This window comes from Eumetopias jubatus, unplaced genomic scaffold (assembly GCF_037043125.1).
Source record: "Eumetopias jubatus isolate StellerSeaLion01/CBP00866 unplaced genomic scaffold, mEumJub1_p1.0 scaffold_36, whole genome shotgun sequence".
In the NCBI taxonomy this organism is placed as follows: domain Eukaryota; kingdom Metazoa; phylum Chordata; class Mammalia; order Carnivora; family Otariidae; genus Eumetopias; species Eumetopias jubatus.
In genome coordinates this window covers 1,202,881-1,221,968 of record NW_028274842.1, presented here as the reverse complement: position 1 = coordinate 1,221,968, position 19,088 = coordinate 1,202,881, and the positions used below count along the sequence as shown (strand labels likewise).

Here is a 19,088-nt window from a genome sequence, read left to right as displayed (position 1 = left end):
CTGAGAAGATGAAAGGCATAAATGGACAAGACTGGATATCAGGCTTCATTCACACCACCACTGTTTTGGTGTCTTGCTTTTCATTTCTGTGCATTCAAATGCTTACCAGCAAGATTTGAAAATTTCAGGATTCGTCCAGCGCCAGAGCAGAAGATAGTGTATTCTGAGTATTCCATCATCTGGTGACGGCTGGTTATACAGCTGACTGCCCTCTGGCCTCAGGAAGTTTTTTCACATTTCTCTTCCCTAAATATAAAGTGGGGATAAAAGATAGCTATGTGGGATAAAGGCTGGCAAGGGTGAATGAATGAAATTGTGTCTTTAAACGATTTGAAGTCAGGTGCAATTTAAGTAAAAAAAAAAAAAGTACCTTTAACATATTGTGATCTTACATCAAAGCAAAGGGAATGTAATCTGCTGCTTTTCCATCTGAACAAATCCAATAGCAATCATGCTTATTAAATATTTGCACGTAGTTCTTTCTGTGATAAAATTTGTACCGTCATCCAGGAACTAATTATCTCAAATGAGAGACTGTATGTGAAAGTACTTTGTAAAGTGTAAAGTATAAAGTACTACACTTGTAATAATAATAGTGATAGGCATTAAGTGCTTACCCTGTACCAGGCAATATGTTCGACAAGGGTTTATTTAAACCTCCCAGCAACCTTTGGAGATAGATGCTAACATTGCCACTTTAGAAGTGACAAACCTGAGAGACACTGAGGCACTTGCCTGTTCCACACTGCAAGAAGGAGAAACCAAGGAAGAAGCCCAGGTCTGTCTGATTTCCAAACCCAAGCACATGACCCACACTACCCTAATTGACGGATTGTTGTGACAGCAGCGATGACCTTTTTCCCATATTAAAATACAGTGCTTTTTCTACTGGGTATTTACCACAAAGATACAAATGTAGGGATCCGAAGGGGCACATGCACCCCAATGTTTATAGCAGCAATGTCCACAATAGCCAAACTATGGAAAGAGTCTAGCTGTCCATCAACAGATGAATGGATAAAGAAGATGTGGTATATATATACAATGGAATACTACTCAGCCATCAAAAAAATGAAATCTTGCCATTTGCAATGATGTGGATGGAACTAGAGGGTATTATGCTGAGCGAAATAAGTCAATCAGAGAAAGACAAGTATCATATGATCTCACTGATAGAGGAATTTGAGAAACAAAACAGAGGATCATAGGGGAAGGGAGGGAAAAAACGAAACAAGACGAAACTAGAAGGGAGACAAACCATAAGAGACTCTTAATCTCAGGAAACAAACTGAGGGTTGCTGGAGTGGAGCGGGGTGGGAGGGACGGGGTGGCTGGGTGATGGACACTGGGGAGGGTATGTGCTATGGTGAGCGCTGTGAATTGTGTAAGACTGATGAATCGCAGACCTGTACCCCTGAAACAAATAACACATTATATGTTAATAAAAAATTTTAAAAAGATATGGTGCTTTTTCATGACTGACAATTATACGTCTGAAAATGCAGATGTTATTATAAATTAGAAAGCTGAAACATGGCATGTTTTGTTCATAAAAGCCTTTTCCAAATGACTCTTCTTATGCAGTATTTACTTTTATAGAAAAGTAAATATTGCACCCTAGAAGAAATTGCTTTTGTTATTTTGTTGCTTAGATGAGTACAGTAAGTGCTATAAACACAAGCTGTCACATCATTACTTGTTAACAATTAGATTCTTAGGGGCACCTGGGTGACTCAGTCGTTAAGCGTCTGCCTTCAGCTCAGGTCATGATCCCAGGGTCCTGGGATCGAGCCCCACATCGGGCTCTCTGCTCCGTGGGAAGCCTGCTTCTCCATCTCCCACTCCCCCTGCTTGTGTTCCCTCTTTCACTGTGTCTCTGTCTTACAAAATAAATAAATAATAAATAAAATCTTACAAAAAAAATTAGATTCTTAAATATTTGATATTAACCTCTATGGCACCAGACTATATTGGTGACAGTTAACACTATAATCAAGTGCTATTACGTATTCAAATAAATATATAATTACCAATTCTACATATGAATTTCCTAATCTGGAAATTTCCTGATATGAAAATAACAGAACCATAAACAAAAGTTTTCACTAAATCATTTTAGTTAAGAATTTATAAGAATCCTATTTTTCAAATATCCATCGTATCACTTTTGATTACGGTAGCAATAAACTATTTTTTTTAAAAGATTTTATTTATTTGACAGAGAGAGACACAGCGAGAGAGGGAACACAAGCAGGGGGAGTGGGAGAGGGAGAAGCAGGCCTCCCGCCGAGCAGGGAGCCCGATGTGGGGCTCAATCCCAGGACTCTGGGATCATGACCTGAGCCGAAGGCAAACGCTTAACGACTGAGCCACCCAGGTGCCCAGCAATAAACTATTTCTACTTTACAAAAAAAAAATCTGTGTCACAGAAAAGTTGTAAGAGGTGGTGAAACAAAGTAGTTCAATTTCTTCTAAAAGTTAGGTGAATGAAAAACTGGCCCAACCATTTAAGGATACTTCTAACTTTTAAAATGTTTTATAAGAAACAAATCAACTCCAAATGCTCATTAACCACAATTAACATTTCAGAGTATTGCAATTAATTTTGGAACATGGTATATGAAAGAAAAAAGGACTAAGAGTTCACAATACAAACCTTGCTAGAATAATGGACTGTGATAATTGGGGGTTCCATTACAATGCAGAGGAAATCTTTTCTAGTATCAAAATATTTTCTTCATTCTACCATTATAGTACTGCAAAAAGTCTGGGAAAAGATTAGGAGCTATGTTTTGAAGAAACTTGGTGTGAACTTTGCTAACAACAATCCAAATAAGTTTTTAGATTACTCTTTCAAGAAATTGCAGTATTTCATGCAAAACAGTATCCACTTTACCACTAAGGTAATTTTTTACTCACCACGAAATGAAAATCTATATTCTGCTCTCCCTTGCATGTCTCTTTAAAACCTCAAACCAGAGGAATGAGTCACATTTTGGGACCGTTTTCTTTTTTAATCTTCTTCACTCTTCTATTCTGTTTCTAAAGGGACACTTAGTTTTAACTAGATTGCAATTTCATTTGAAAAGAATTGAACAGGCTTTCTAGAATGAGTTAAAGATTACCCACTGAGACTATTTTTGGCAGCTACCTTTAAAGATGCAAGGATCTGTAAAAAATGGTACATCTAGATTTAATACAGATAATACTTGGTTCTTTGAGATAGAAACGGTGTAATTGTGATATTGGCAGGAAAGATATGTAAGATGTGCTTTTCACTTATAACATCTCTTTGGACAAGCACAGTTTTCTTTATAGAATTTTATTACATTGAGAATGCTAAGTACATTAGTGAATTTCTTATACAATGACAGTAGAAACACCTGGTGTCATTTTTAATTCAAACGGTTAAATATACGCCGTATTATTTCATGTTACTTGCAATTAGAGTGTGAAACTCAAGGTGTGTGGTAAAAGTTATTTATTATCCAATCATTTCTATGAAAAATAAAGAGGAAAGGGGTACCTGGGTGGCTCAGTCGTTAAGCGTCTGCCTTCGGCTCAGGTCATGATCCCAGCGTCCTGGGATCGAGCCCCGCATCGGGCTCCTTGCTCTGAAGAGAGCCTGCTTCTCCCTCTCCCACTCCCCCTGCTTGTGTTCCCTCTCTCGCTGTGTCTCTCTCTGTCAACTAAATAAAATCTTTAAAAAAAAAAAGAAAAAGAAAAAGAAAGAGGAAAGTATTAGACTCGTACTTTTGTAAACAGATACCTAAACAAATAGTTCAGGGAAAAGTCAAAGGTGAAAACAAAAACAAAGGTGATAACAAATAAGAAAATTTTTTTTTTCTTTTTTGGTTTTTTTTATTATATCCATCTGATGGATACTAACGAAAGATATTGCGTTAATTATTTCACAATATATGTAAGTCAAGCCATTAAAAAATCATAAATAAATGTTTCCCTACGTGCCAAGCACTGTGTTATTTTACAAAAATTACTTAATTAATTCCTTATAACACCCACATGAGGTAGGTAGGTATCCATTTTACAAATGAGGAAAAAGAAGCTTAAAGGGTTAAATAAAGGGTTAAATAACTTCTCCAAGGTCACAGACTGAATTCAAGTTTACTCCAATCTTCAGTGTAGTCTAGTAACTGTTCCTCATTGTTCAATGGCTATGAAAAACATAACTTTCTTATTCACACTAAGACTTATGGTAACCAAATACACATTGGCACTACATTTCCAAATGAAGGAACTTAGAAATAGGGATTTCTGGTATATATTAAATATACATTTATCATGTTCTAGGCACTGGACCAGGTGTCTATGATATAACAATGAAAGAGAACATAGTCCTTGCCCTCCAAATGAGCACAGTCTAAAAGAAGACAAACATTTAAAAGGTAATTGCAATCAAGGGAAGTGCCATAAAATAATAACAGCTAATCCTTTTTGAGCACTTGCAGTGTGCCAGTCATTGTTAATAAGCACCTTATATGTTTACTCAAGTAATCTTCACAACAATCTATGAGATAGATACTAAAGAGATAAAGAGGTATATTGTTGGAACACAGAAAAGAAAGCCCTTTCACTCTATCTAGATAGGCCAGACAATTGAGCTGAGTCCTATAGGATATATATGTCCACAAGAAGGAGGGATGTATCAGTCAGTATAATGTAAGATAGACCACAGGACACAAAACCCCCCAAATCTTGTTGATTTGTAAAAAGATTTATAACTGTTCACAAAACCCATCAGGTTAGCTTGGGGGCTCTTCATGTCTTCTCACTCTGGGACCCAGACTGACGGAGCTTCCACCATCTGGAGCATCACCAGTTGCTCTACGCAGAAGGGGATGTCGTAAATATTGCACTGGCTCTCCAAGTCTCTATCTCTAACAAATGTGTCACCAATGCTCTGTTTTCATTTGCTAAAGCAAGTCACATGGTCACACCTAGCTTTGATGGGGAACGGAAGTGCCATCCTACTATCTACCCAGGGGTAAGAGAATAACCCTAATGCTTACCAAAGGGTGGAGAAGATAAGTAAACCAAAGACAAAGGACATATGCAAAGGAATGGGAGTGAAAGAGTGTTTGATAATGGTGGTTTTGATGATAAAAGCATAGGGTGTACATAAGGGAAGCATGGGAAGGAGGAAAAGTCAGGTGAGTGCCCATCATGAAGACTCTTAACACCTGTGGCAAGTTTAGACCTCATCTTTTAGGCCATAGGAAGCTACTGTAGGATTTTAAGCAGGAAGAGAAATACTGTCAAAATTTTCATTCAGAAAGGCCATGCTAGCTGAAACAAGAAAAAAAAAAATTAGAAGAAAATAGAGATAAGGGGACTGTATGAGTTTCCCATCTCTGTGTAACAAGTTACCACAGACTTAGCAGCTTAAAACAACACAATTTATTAGCTCACAGTTTCAATAGAGTAGAAGCTGAGCTTAGCTGAGTCCTCTGCTTCCAGGCCTCACCAAATTGCAATCCAAGTGTCAGCTGAGTCACCAGAGGCTCGATAGGGGAAAGAGCCACTTCCAAGCTCCCTTATGTTGTTGGCAGAATTCACTTCCCTGCAGCTACAGGACTGAAGGTTTTAGTTTCTTCCTGAAGGCCACCCTCAGCTCCTAAAAAGTCACTCACAGCTCTTTGCCACATGGGCTTCTCCAACATGGCCACTTGCTTTGTTAAGTTTATTTATTCAAAGCCAACAAGGGGGAGAGTGTCTTACCTTAAGGAGGGCCTAGACCCTCCTTTTTAAGGGCTCTTACCTGAATAAGTCAGGCCCACCCAGGATAATCTTGATTATCAGTTGATTTTGCAATTAAGTGATTCAGGACCCCCTTTGTGTGTGAATAAAAACATCATGGGATTGCCAGGAACCCAAACAGCCCAAATACCACCTCAGTGTGCTTGCTTTTTAGAATTCTGTGACATGCACATGCCGCCTGCTGAGGATGTGAAAGGGGACAAGTCAGAGAAGATAATGAACCAATTTCAGGTGTCTTCACATTCTGTCAAAGTGACCATTGGAAAGTGTTTATCACTATTATTTATAACATTGAAAGAAAAAAGATTTTGAAATTTGTGGTTGGTCTAGAACGCTTGGCTAACACTCCATGGATAATAACCAAAAGATAATTGCATAGTAAGACTGCTGTATTTCACTCAAAGGGAAACAATGAAAAAAGATGGTCTCGTGAACTTTTGTGTTCTCCCAAACTAACATTTTACATATAAAAATTAGCTCAAAACATATTCCAAGCATTTTTTATCACAATCATAACCCATTATCAGTTGAACAAATAACAAATGAATATAGCATCTTCTGTGGGAAAAAAACAATCTTATTTAACAATGAACATAACCTCTTATTGCCATATGATACAATAAACCGATTATATATAAATGTACAATTTGGCAAGTTTTAACATATATTTATAGGCATGCACAATTTTTCCTCATTCCTATTTGTATTCTCTATTCCTGTCCCTCACTAGCCCTATCTCCCTCATCTCTAAGCAGCCATGGATCTGCACTGTATCACTTTATTTTTTTTTAGATTTTATTTAAATTCAAGTTAGTTAACATATAGTATACAATTTCAAGGGTAATATTTAGTGATTCATCAGTTGCATAAAACACTCACTCCTCACTACATCCAGTGCCCTCCTTAATGCCCATCACCCAATTACCCCATCTCCCCACCCACCTCCCCTCCAGCAGCCCTGTTTGTTCCCTAGAGTTAAGAGTCTCTTATGATTTGCCTCCGTTTTTATCTTATTTTTCCTTCCCTTCCCCTATGTTCATCAGGGCACCGTATTACATTAAATTTCTTTGCACCTCCTAGAATTTTATGTAAGTGGTATGATTTATGTCTTGCTTTTTTCACTCATCATATTTATTTTGAGATACACCTGTGTTGTACTCATCGCTCCCTTTTATATCTTAGTATTCCACTGCGTAGATATAACACAATTTATTTATTCACCTATTGAGGGATATCTGGATTGTTTCTAGTTTGGGGCTATTATAAATAAAACTGCTAAGAACAACCATATTCAAGTCTATGTATAGGCACAAGCTCTCTTTCCTCTTAGGTAAACACCTAGGAGCAAAATGACCAGGTCATATGGTAAGAGTATGTTTAGCATTTTTAAAACTGCCTAACTAGTCGCCAAACTAGTTGTACTCACCTACATTCCCATTTTACATATATCAGTTCTGGTTCCTCTACATCCTCAACTCTTGATGGGGTCAGTCTTTTTCATTCTAACCATTCTAAAAGGTGTGTGGTGGTATTCACTGTAGTTTTAATTTGCATTTCCTTGATGAATAATGATGTTGAGCATCTTTTAATATGTTTATTTTATATATGAATATATTTTTGGTATGTCTCTGTTCAAATCTTTTGCCTGTTTTTAAACTGGATTATGTATCTTTTATCAGATGTAGGCTTTGAAGATATTTTCTCCCACTCTTTGGTTTCTCATTTCATTCTCTTATAGTGTCTTTGAAAAGCAGTTTCTAATTTTAATGAAGTCTAATTTATCAAGTTTTCTTGCAGATCGTTTTCATATGCATGGAATCTTTACCTAAGCCACAGTCACGAAGATTTTCACTATTTTTGTATCCTTTGGATAAAGACCTAGTAGTGCAATTGCTGGGTTGTAGGGTAGTTCTATTTTTAACTTTTTGCAGACCTCCATACTCTTTTCCAGAGTGGCTGCACCAGTTTGCATTCCCACCAATAATGTAAGAGGGTTCCCCTTTCTCCGCATCCTTGCCAACATCTGCTGTTTCCGGAGTTATTAATTTTACCCATTCTGACAGGTGTGAGGTGGTATCTCATTGTGGTTTTGATTTGTATTTCCCTGATGCTGAGTGATGTTGAACATTTTTTCATGTGTCCGTTTTACATTTGTGTGTCTTCTTTGAAGAAATGTCTATTCATGCCTTCTGCCCATTTCTTGATTGGATTTTTTATTTTGGGGGTGTTGAATTTGATTAGTTCTTTATAGATTTTGGATACTAGCTTTTTATCTGTCGAGATATTTGTCATTTGCAAATATCTTCTCCCATTCTGTAGGTTCCCTTTTAGTTTTTGTTATTGTTGTTGTTTCCTTTGCTGTGCAAAAGCTTTTTATCCTAATGCCGTCCCAACAGTTCATTTTTGCTTTTGTTTCCCTTGCCTCTGGAGATGTGTCTAGCGAGAAGTTGCTACGGCCAAGGTCAAAGAGGTTGCTGCCTGTGTTCTCCTCGAGGATTTTGATGGATTCCTATCTCATATTTAGGTCTTTCATCCAGGAGAGAGAGAATCTTAAACAGGCTCCAGGCCCAGCATGGAGTCTGACCTGGGGCTCAGTCTCACAACGCTGAGATCTTGACCTGAGCCAAAATCAGGAGTCGGAGGCTTAACCAGCTAAGTTACTCTGATGCCCCAAGATTTATATCTATCTTGAGTTAATTTTTATACATGGTATAAAGTATTGATGAAGGGTTTATTTTTTGCATTTAGATATTCCATTATTCCAGAACCATTTGATTAAAAGATTTTTCACCACTGAATTGCCTTTACACCTTTGTCAAAATCAATTGTCTTAAAAATGTGGGTATATTTCTGGACTTTCTACTCCGTTACATTGATTTATTCCTCTATTTTTACCCTAAGACCACACCATCTTGATTACTGCAGCTCCATAATTACCCTTGAACAAAGGTCATATTAACTCATGAACTTTTTGTTTTTGCTTTTTTTATTCTTAGCATTTCCTTATGAACTTTAGAATCGATTCATTAATTTCTATAAAGAGATGTGCTAAGATCTTTATTGAGATTGCACTGAATCTAAATATCAATTTGGGGACACTTGACGTCTTAACAATTTTGAATCTTCCTATACATAACAGGGTACACCTCTTCATTTAGGTCTTTAACTCGCTCAGTAATATTTTGTAGTTTCCAGCATATAGGTGTTGGGCATCTTTTGTCAGATTTATCCTTAAGTATTTTATATTTTTATGCTATATAAATATTATTTCAATTTCCAATTGTTTATCACTAGTGTATAGAAATACAATTATGATATACCGTACATGTTATTTAATATATTGTAACAATCTAATTGAATAGTTTATGTTCTGCAACCTTGATAAAATCACATTTAGTATCATATCTGTAGAATCCACAAGGTTTTCTGCATGTCATCTGCCAAAAAAATAGTTTTACTTCTTCCTTTCTAACCTGGACGCCTTTTCTTCCTCTTGCCAGTTGCACTGGCTATACCTTCAACATAATTCAACATTATATTGAATAGAAATGATGAAAACACACATCCTTTCCTTGTTCCTCATTTTAGAAGGAGTGCATTAATTCTCTGCCCATTAAGTATGATGTTAGCTCTAGATTTTTCATGGATTGTCTTTATCAGGTTGAAGAAGTGCCTTTATAGTCCTAGTTGGCTGAGTTTTTATCAGGAATAGGTGTTGGGCTTTGTCCAATACTGTTCATGTATCTAATGAGATGGACATACGATTTTTCTTTTTTAGTTTGTTAACAGGCTGATTTCTAAAAAGATTTTATTTATTTGACAGAGAGAGAGCACGAGTAGGGGGACGGGCAGAATGAGAGGGAGAAGCAGGCTCCCCATGGAGCAGGGAGCCTGAGCGGGACTTGATCCCAGGACACTGAGATCATGACCTGTGCTGAAGGCAGACGCTTAACCGACTGAGCTACCCAGGTGCCCCGATATGCTGATTTTTATCAGTTGATTTTCAAATGTTAAACCAATCTTACACCCTTAGGATAAACTCCATTGGTCACAATGTATGCTTTTTGTATATTGTTGAATTTGATTTGCCAAAATCAAATTCAACAATATACCAAATTTGATTTGCCAAAATTTTGATTTGCCAAAATTTTACTTAGAACTTTTGCATATATGTTAATGAGATATGTGTCTATAGTTTTTTTCTCTTATTATCTGAGTTACTCAATTTCTTTAATAGATATAAGACTATTCAAGTAATCTATTTCTCTTGAGAGAGCTTTAGTAGTTTGCATCTCTCAAGGAATTCTTCCATTTCATCTATGTTGCTAAACTTACTGGCCTAAAGTTGTTTGAAATAGTTTTTTATCCTTTACATAGCTGTAAGACAGACTGATTTCCTCTCTCATTCCTGATATGGGTAGTTTGTGTCTTGTCTCTTTTTTTTCTTGATCACTCTGACTAGAAGTTGATTACTTTGTTTTCTTCAAACACTCAGCTGTTGGTTTCCTTGACTTTTCTCTCCTGTTTTTGTTTTCTATTTCATTTATTTCTACCCTCTTTTCTTCTATTTTAGGTATAATCTGCTCTTCCTTTTTCTAGTTTCCTAAGGGGAAGCTGAGATCTTCTGAGACTTTTCTTCTTTTCTAATGTAGGCACTTGGTACTCTAACTGTCCCACTAAGTACTACTTCAGCAGCAGTATCCTACACATCTTGGTGTGTTCTGTTTCCCTTTTAATTCACTTCAAAATAGTTATATTTTTCTTTTGATTTCTTCTTTGTTCCAATGGGTTATCTAGAATTTAGAAATGTGTTCTTTAGTTTCCAGAGATCTTTTGGTTATTGATGCCTAACTTAACTCCATAGTGACCAGAGAAGATATGTTTTTATGACATGAAATGTCGACCTCTGAGAGTCGGGGACCTGGGGCAGCGAAGGAACTGAGAAAAAGAGATGACAGTACAGTGAGGCACAGGGCACCCCGAACAAACAGCCCAAGGTGCCGAGGTTTATTTTCCATACTCTTATATACCTTCCACAGCAGGGGCGTAGTAAGGCACATTCCTCCATGTATACAGGATTAGTCAGGCACATAAGAATCTTTAAAACAGAATAAAGGAACAAAGAGGGGAGTGCAGTGTTTACAGGGACGAGGGAACAAAGAGGGGGAAGGAGTGCCCAGCCTGCTGTTTGCAGCTGGCTTCCTACCTACTAAACATCTGCTGCTGCGGACTTTAGAACTGACCACACACATCCCAAGGGCATTTCACTCTGATCCTTTTGGGTTATTTTTAACCCTGCAATCTCGAGTTTTCTCAGAGATCTAGGAGTCTGAGCGAACATGCACCAGTGGTCGTTGTGGCGTTCTGTTTCCCACAGAGAAAACCTTTAAACTCATTTAAACATGTTCTATACCCCAAGATATGGTCTATCTTGGTAAATGATCTATTGCATATGAAAAGAATATGCATTCTGCTGTTTTTGGATGGGGTTTTCTAAAATGTCAATTAGTTGAAGTTTGTTAATAGGATTGTTCAAGTCTTTCATGTCCTTGTTTATTTTCTGTCTAGTCTATCAATCATTGAAAGGTTTTTAAATTTCTGACTATAATTGTGCATTTGTCTACTCCTTGATGTCCCATCAGTTTGTGTTTCTTGTATTTTGAATTTCTGCTAGCTGTATAAATGTTCTGGATTGTTTTGCCTCATGATACTCTGAGTCTTTTATCATTATGAAATCACATTCTTCATCCCTACTAACAGTAACTGTTCTTAAATCTACTTTGTTTGCTATCAATAACCGTTCCAGCTTTTATATAATTAATATCAGCATGAAATATCTTTTCCCATTTGTTACTTTTTACCTATTTGTGTCTTTATATTTCAACTGTGTTTCTTGTAAGCAGTATATTATTGAGTTTTGCTTTTATTCAATATGATCATCTGTGCCTTACAATTAGAGTGCTCAGACCATTTACATTTAATGCCATCAACGATGTGGTTAAGTTAGAGTCTATCACATTACTGTTTTTTTCTATATGGTCCATCTGTTCTTTTTCCCTTTTTCCTCTTTTTCTACCTTCTTTTCAACTGAATAAAATAAGTATATTTTTGCTGGGTATAGAATACTAGACGGGCAATTTTTTCCCCTCACTACTTGAAAATAGGTTGCTCCACTATTTTCTCACTTGTATTGTGTCAGATGAGAAATCTACGGTTATCTTTATCTTGTTTCCTCTGTTTGTAATATGTATGAGGTAAGCAAAAAAAAAAAAACAAAAAGATCAGCCATACCTGATTTAAATGATGAGATTTGGGACTTTTGAGCTAATGAGATTTAGATGAAATTCTTTACTTTGTGTTGATGCTGTAACTGGAGATTTGAGATGGGATGAATGTATTTTACATGTGGGACAAATATACTTGGGGGACAGAAAAATGGACTACGGTCAGCAGAAAAAATGGTTCTCAGAAATACTCATGTTCTAATTCATGAGACCTATGAATATGTTAGGTTAGATGCAAAAGGTAATTAAATTTGCAGATAGAGTAAAGGTTGTTAATCAGATGACCTTAAAATAGGGAAATTATCCTGCATTATCTGTGTGAGTTTAATCTAACCACAAGGGTTTTTAAAAGTGGAAGAGAGAGGCAGAATACAGTGAGAAAAAGAAATGTAACTATGGAAGAAAGATCACAGAGATGCTTAGTGCTGGGTTTGAAGATGGAGGAAGGGGCCATAAGCCAAGGAACATGAGTGGCCTCTAGACACTGAAAGACACAAGGAAGCCAGGTCTTTCCTATAACTTCCAGAAAGGAAGGAATGCAGCCCTTGGTGATACCTTGTTTTTAGCCCAGTCAGACCCATGTCAGACTTCTGACCTACAAAACTCTAGGATAATAAATTTGGGTTGCTTTAAGCTCCTCAGGTAATTTGTTAGCCGCTATAGGAAATTAATACGATGTCTTTTTTCTTCTCTGGCTGACTTTAAGCTTTTTTTTTAATCACTGGTTTTGAAAGATGACATCTTTACATGCCATACACATACTCCCATCTTTTCCCCAGAAAAGGCACTAATAGAAAATGTAATTTAAAAAACTGTGCCAATAAAGAAAAAAGCAATAGCTGAGAAAAAGAGGAGAAAGTTTAACAATGCATAGTTGGGTCAATTATACAGAACACTTTCCCTTGAAGGTAGACCTTTCGAAGACATTGCTCATTTTTTAGTTAACTATAGGCAATATCAACATTTTTAGAATAATTATACATTATTATCAAGGTCCTAAGCTCTCAAAATAAAGGAAGAAAATTAGTATATATTAAAGCTGCTCCATGGGGGAACAGTATTCACAAAACAATAATATAAATGTTTCCTTATATGCCACTGAAGGACATAATGTAGGCTATTTTATCTTAAACTGGCCTAACAAATTCATTTCAAGAATAATGTGGGGCACCTGGGTGGCTTAGTTGGTTAAGTGTCTGCCTTCCGCTCACGTCATGGGATCCCAGGATCCTGGGATGGAGCCCTGCACTGAGCTCCCTGCTCAGCCAGGAGTCGGCTTCTCCCTCTCCCTCTGCCCCTCCCCCAGCTCATGCTCTCTCTCTCTCTCTCTGTCTCTCTCTATCAAATAAATAAACAAATCTTAAAAAAAAATAAAGGTGAGACCCATACCTTTAAAAAGAAAAGAATGCTTTAATGATGCTATTAACCCAACTAAATTCTATATTCTATCAGGATTATAGAATTAGATTGTGTTTTTTAAAGCTCCTTTCTTCTGAGAAACTCAGGCTGCTTTTATATATAATGACATTAAATGTCACAGTGGTCCCAAGAGTTTCATCAAGAGGCAATCAGAATTCCCAAATAAATCCAATTCCCCACCCCACCCCCAAATGCTAACATTGGGGAATCAGGCAAACTTTTTGTTTTCTAACTAAAGAAACTCTGAAGATACTTTTAAGTAAGTAAGGGCTAAGGGTTAAGAGAGGGCATTCAGCTGTGTAGGTACAAAACAACTGAATTTTGGCAAAGCAAGTTCCTAATTTTCAGATGATTTAAGATAAACTATGCCTATGGGAAGAAAAAAAACCTTTTAAACTTTTAAAAAAATTACACAAGTCATATGTGTTCATTTTCAAAAAATCAACCCATAATCCCACTGCCCAGGACAACCTCTATTAACATAGTGGCATACCTCTGTTGACCTGGATGTTTTCTATTTGCCCCTCCAGATCCCCTCTCAATCCTGCCACCCTGCTCTGTGCCTTAGGAGACAATCCCTTTGCAGCCTGATTTCTGCTTGAGCTCAGTGAATGAAGAACACTGGTTAAGAGTAGGGGGTGGAAGGAGAGGCCAAGACACTCACTCCCTAGCACCCACACTGTACAGTTGCTGTGGGAAGGCTACACGCCTTTAGAAAAAGTCATCAATCCTGTCAAAAGGTGTTTCCACATAGCTCTCCCTGCCTCACAGCCCCTTCCTCCAGCCCCTTCAGGCAGACCTGCAGGTGGTAAGAACCTATCCTCCACACCCTCACCAGCTCCAGGTTCTATCCCATACCTTGTTGTTTCTCTATAGCCTGCCTACACCTTGTGAATAATCCTGATATTGAACTCTCTCACATTACTCAAGTTGAGTGTGCCATCTGTATCCTGCTGCTACCTTGACTAAAACCCCTTTCCAGGTTTTTAAATGGAAACTATGTATATTATAATTACATATATATATTTACACACACACATTCTTGTTTTTAGATAATAAGCCAGCTATTATATAGCTATATTACAATCTATACAAATCACTACGATTCAAAATTTTCAGTTTCCATTTTCTACTCAAAACAGTAATGCAGTAAATACGTATATACATGTATCTTTGCCCTCTTGTCTATATTACTGCCACAGGATACTTTCTTGGCAGCAGTATTTCTGGGACATATAAATATGCACATATGTAAGGCTTTTGATGTTGCCAAATGGCTTTTCATGCAGGCCATAATGATATTCACTTCTGCATGCAGTGTACAAGAATGCCCGGATGCCCATTGTCCCACCCACTCACTAACATTCTACCAAACATCTTTGCAGAAGGAAAATTCACCTCTTCAGTTCTGTTGTACACACACCACCTCATACTCTGCACTCAAGTCATACCCAAAGCCACCAAGTTGATAGATGGATAACAATTTAAACATCATCTCTTAATTCCAATTTCAGAAACCATAAAATAGAGCTTTTTGGTATCTCCTCCCTTTCCCACGTTGCCACAGTAAGTAGTCCTTTAACCTATAAAATGTGTAAAATTTTCCACTAATTTGTTAGAAGTGGAAAAACCATACGTTTAAGTCCTAAACCAAAAAACTAGGGCAAATTTAATGAAGTCCCTAAGTTTCTTTTACAGAGTCTAAAGGAAAATAATCACACATTAAAATTTAAGCCATTCCCATAAAAATGAATTGAACCCCAAGGTTGTGGAAGACATCAGAGTCCACTGTTATGAGAGGTACGAGCATGGGTGAAATGTGTCCTTCCCCCACAGCAGCTGTCTAACACAGGAACAGGAAGAGGCCGGACAACATTAAAGGTGGCTTAAGAGTGGAACTGAAAAAAATCTAAGAATGGGTTCTCTGAGGAAGAAAAACAAAAAAACCTCTAGCTAATCAAGAAAAAAGAGCAAATACATACAGAAAGTAAGGAATGAAATAAGGCTATAATGATAGATCTGGAAGATTTTTTTCTTTACAAAATACTGTCTACAACTTCATGCTAAAACTTTAAAAATATATATGAAATATATAATTTCCGGGACGCCTGGGTGGCTCAGTTGGTTAGGTGACTGCCTTGGGCTCAGGTCATGATCCTGGAGTCCCGGGATAGAGTCCCGCATCAGGCTCCCTGCTCAGCGGGGAGTCTGCTTCTCCCTCTGGCCCTCTTCCCTCTCATGCTATCTATCTCTCATTCTCTCTCTCTCTCAAATAAATAAATAAAATTTTAAAAATATATAATTTTCTCAGAAAATAAAAATGACAAGCATTATTTGATCAGATGAATATCTAGGGAAGAAGCGGAAAATGTTGTCAAAGAAGGCAGAACAGACTATATACATTAAGAAGACAGCTTTAAATTCCATTGTCCCATTGTCCTTTTGACCCTGGGTAACACCAACTCCCCACCTCCTCCAACTGTCCCATGAGCTTTGCTGGAGAAAAATCACAGTCAAGTAGATGGAAGCTACTATAGTTTTATGGTCATCAACCTCAAATGGGCTCTCAGCACTGAAAAGAAACTACAGAATTATGTTTTTCTAGTTGTCTTACTTTTCTATTCTCCACATCTCTGTAACATAGATAAAAATCTTCTCTATTCTTCTCAAACTTCTGAATTCTGCCACACACACATCCCTCCCCACTCAGCCCTGCAGAATCACTCAGCAGGCAATCTGAGGCAATCAGACTTCTGTTTTCATAGAGAAACAAAAGTCATCAAAAGGACCCCCTCAAATTCCTGCCACCAGAACAATAACACAAATCTATCTATGTATGAATCTTCGTTTCTTCCCTCCTGTTTCAGAGGAAGAAGTGGCCTACCTCTTATGACTTCTCAAGTGCCTTACTCTATCCTGTATCTTCAAACTGCCTCACTCCGCTGGCTCCTTCCCATCAGTCTTCCAATACTTCCCCTCCTACGTGCTCCCTTCCTTTCTGCTCCCCTTCATTTCACAACCCACCACATTCTGGCTATTTGTCCCAACAAACTTCCCCTTGTCAAACTCATCACTGACCTCCATGTTGTTGAAACCAGTTGACACTTTTCAGTTCTTCACTTGCTTGTACCCTGGGCAGTATTTGATACTGCTGTCCTCACCTTTTCACCTTCTCCCTAATTAACAGGATTTTTATTTTCTACTTAGCTCATATCTCTACGGATTGAATTTCCAATTTGTAATACAATTTGTAATGATCTATTGGTGCACTTATTTAATCAGCACAAGGTAAAAAAGTTCAAATCCTGCCAAAGTCAGTCTCCTTCCCACCCCTGCACCCCAGTCCCCCAATTTCCTTACCCAGAGGCATGTCTGTAAGCACTGTGTGAGCCTGGAGCTGCAGAGCACCATCTTTCCCACCATGAAAAATTCTGCTTGCGATTCAATAAATTATCTGAATCTTGGTTTGTGTAGACTTGCAATCTACATGCAATTTTAACTAAATCGATAGCTTTTACATTTTCATTTGTGTACATAAGCTCTCCCCACCCTTTTTTCAACATCCATTAGTTAACTGATCTTTGTAAACTGGCATTGAAACATTACAACAATGTTTTGTTGTACCAATTTTATAAACTTTTACAGTGCAATACGTGTTGTTTTTCCAAGACAAACCAAACTATTTCAAGGTTCTTGCTGCCTGCTTTAGCAGCATTTGATGGGAGGATCTTTTACATACATTTGTAATAGATGAAAAATAAACCAGATTGCAAATCCTTTTTTTTTTTAAGCTTAAACCATGCACCAAGTCTCTGGTCCAAATTGTGTAGGATAAGTTAAACTTAAATTGCATTCTATTAACCAATATGAATGTATTTCTGTAAGCATAGTTATGTTGAAATAAAGTTTTAAAAAGCAAAAAAAAAAAAAAAAAATTCTGCTTGCCCAAGAGTGAAGCTGAACAGAAGGAACCAGAGAGGAAGGTTCCTGATGACACTGTTTTGAGTATATGGGTCTAATTAACTTTAATTAATCTCTAGACTTTTCTAGTAATAAAGAATAAGTTTCCTTTTTTTGAAAAGCTAGCTTGAATTGTGTTTCTGTTAATTTGCAGCTGAAGCAGTCTTCTGAGGGAGCAGGTTCTAGAAATTTCTAGAACACAAAATTGACAGGGTTTCATAATCAATTGTATGTGGAAAGTCAAATTTTCCAAGTGTAAACATAGGCCTGGAGAGAGTTGGATAGGGTCATAAGTTCAAGTGTGACAAAAAGGAGTTCACATTTCACAAAGTTGCCATATGTGATTATGTGAGGAAGGGTGAAGAGCAGAAACACTTTAAGTGACCCAAAGCTAGTCACTGAGGTGGATGTTCAAAAATAAGCCAAAGCCTAGCAATCAGACAGTAAAGATTCCACAAACTCTTGGCCTTGAGTAAGACTCAGGTTGGGAAACAGATCAGTTTAGCCAAGGGAATCTGAGATACCAACTGCCAAGAAAAATTCAAGGTTCTAGAAATAAACAGATCAAAGTTACACCGCATAGGTGTAGGAATAACCAGATCTTGATAAGCAAGACAAGTAAATACCCATGTGAAATAGAAAAAAGGAAAGAAAGTGGGTTAGGTGGAACAAGACTAGCACTCGCAACAAAAGCCTTAAAATTACCTCGGAAGAACAAGGACAGTTTGTTCTCTGGCTTCTTTTGCAGTTACTACTGAAAGAAGGTAGCTCTGGGTACAAAAGACAGTATAAAAAATAGTTGTCACTAATATTAGGTGACTGTGATATAATCGATATTAGGAAGGCTGGGAGAAGGGTAGGAAAACTGGATATACTGAGGTATTCTTATAGAAAAGGTTAAATGAATAGAAAGCATAGAGAGATCACAGAAAAAAGATCATGCATATTCTGAAAAATAAAGCAAAGATAAAGCAGAAAAAGACAGGGAAGTTCAAATGACTGTGGGCAAAAGCCCACAATCCAGTTGAACGTTGACACTGTTTTCCTTTGGGGAACGCAAAGAGGAAGTCAAGTAAAAATACTGACATTAGGGGTCTAAGACGTTATCCTCAGCTTGGATGTCTTTTTATATTAAAAGTGGGTAATTCTGATCTTGTAATAATTCATTGCACTGGTGGGGTAGGATTTCTGCACATCCTGTGTGAAGAATGGATCGCGGTTCAATTTTGGCTCTGTGCTAATTCAAACATACTTTCCATTCTGTGCACCACTCAGGATGAACCTGAAGGCTTTACCTGAAATTACAGAAAGCTGTCTGTACTGTATTGGCTGAGTTCCCCCAGACTGACCAGTCATTCATAAGGGGCAGCACAATTCAAGGCCAAGGAATGTAGGAACTGTCTGTCATTCCCTGTGTTTACTTAGACAATAGAGCCCATGTTAAACTTGTAAATTAGAAAACATTTTATCAGAGTTTGGGGATAGAATTCAGTGGTGGAAGAGGTTTTTGCTGAGTAGGAGGTTCCTAAAAATACCTTAGGAACCAGAGCAAGACTGCTTGCTCATGGCCCTCCAGACTCTCTCATGCACTTCTCTCAATTCATCCGAGTAAGTATAAAAACAACTAGAAGTAACATGGACAATTCA

At 37.4% G+C, this 19,088-nt stretch overlaps 1 protein-coding gene and 1 long non-coding RNA gene across 7 annotated transcripts in view; one reads left to right on the top strand and one right to left on the bottom strand.

Moving 5' to 3' along the window:
* The window catches only part of LOC148161938 (uncharacterized), a 202,974-nt gene that overhangs the window by 159,868 nt on the left and 24,018 nt on the right, over positions 1 to 19,088 (top strand). The gene's annotated exons all lie outside the window — the stretch shown is intronic.
* LOC114203190 (uncharacterized) overlaps positions 1 to 19,088 on the bottom strand; it is a 104,437-nt gene that overhangs the window by 82,041 nt on the left and 3,308 nt on the right. For 5 of the 6 annotated variants that reach the window (XR_015767267.1, XR_015767265.1, XR_015767266.1 and 2 more), the window contains exons 1-2: positions 3,527 to 3,614; positions 107 to 246 (exon numbers count right to left, since the gene is read on the bottom strand). This is a non-coding gene — a long non-coding RNA (uncharacterized LOC114203190). Of the gene's footprint in view, positions 1 to 106; positions 247 to 3,526; positions 3,615 to 19,088 lie in introns of those variants that run through there. The other variant, XR_015767268.1, reaches the window with a different exon arrangement.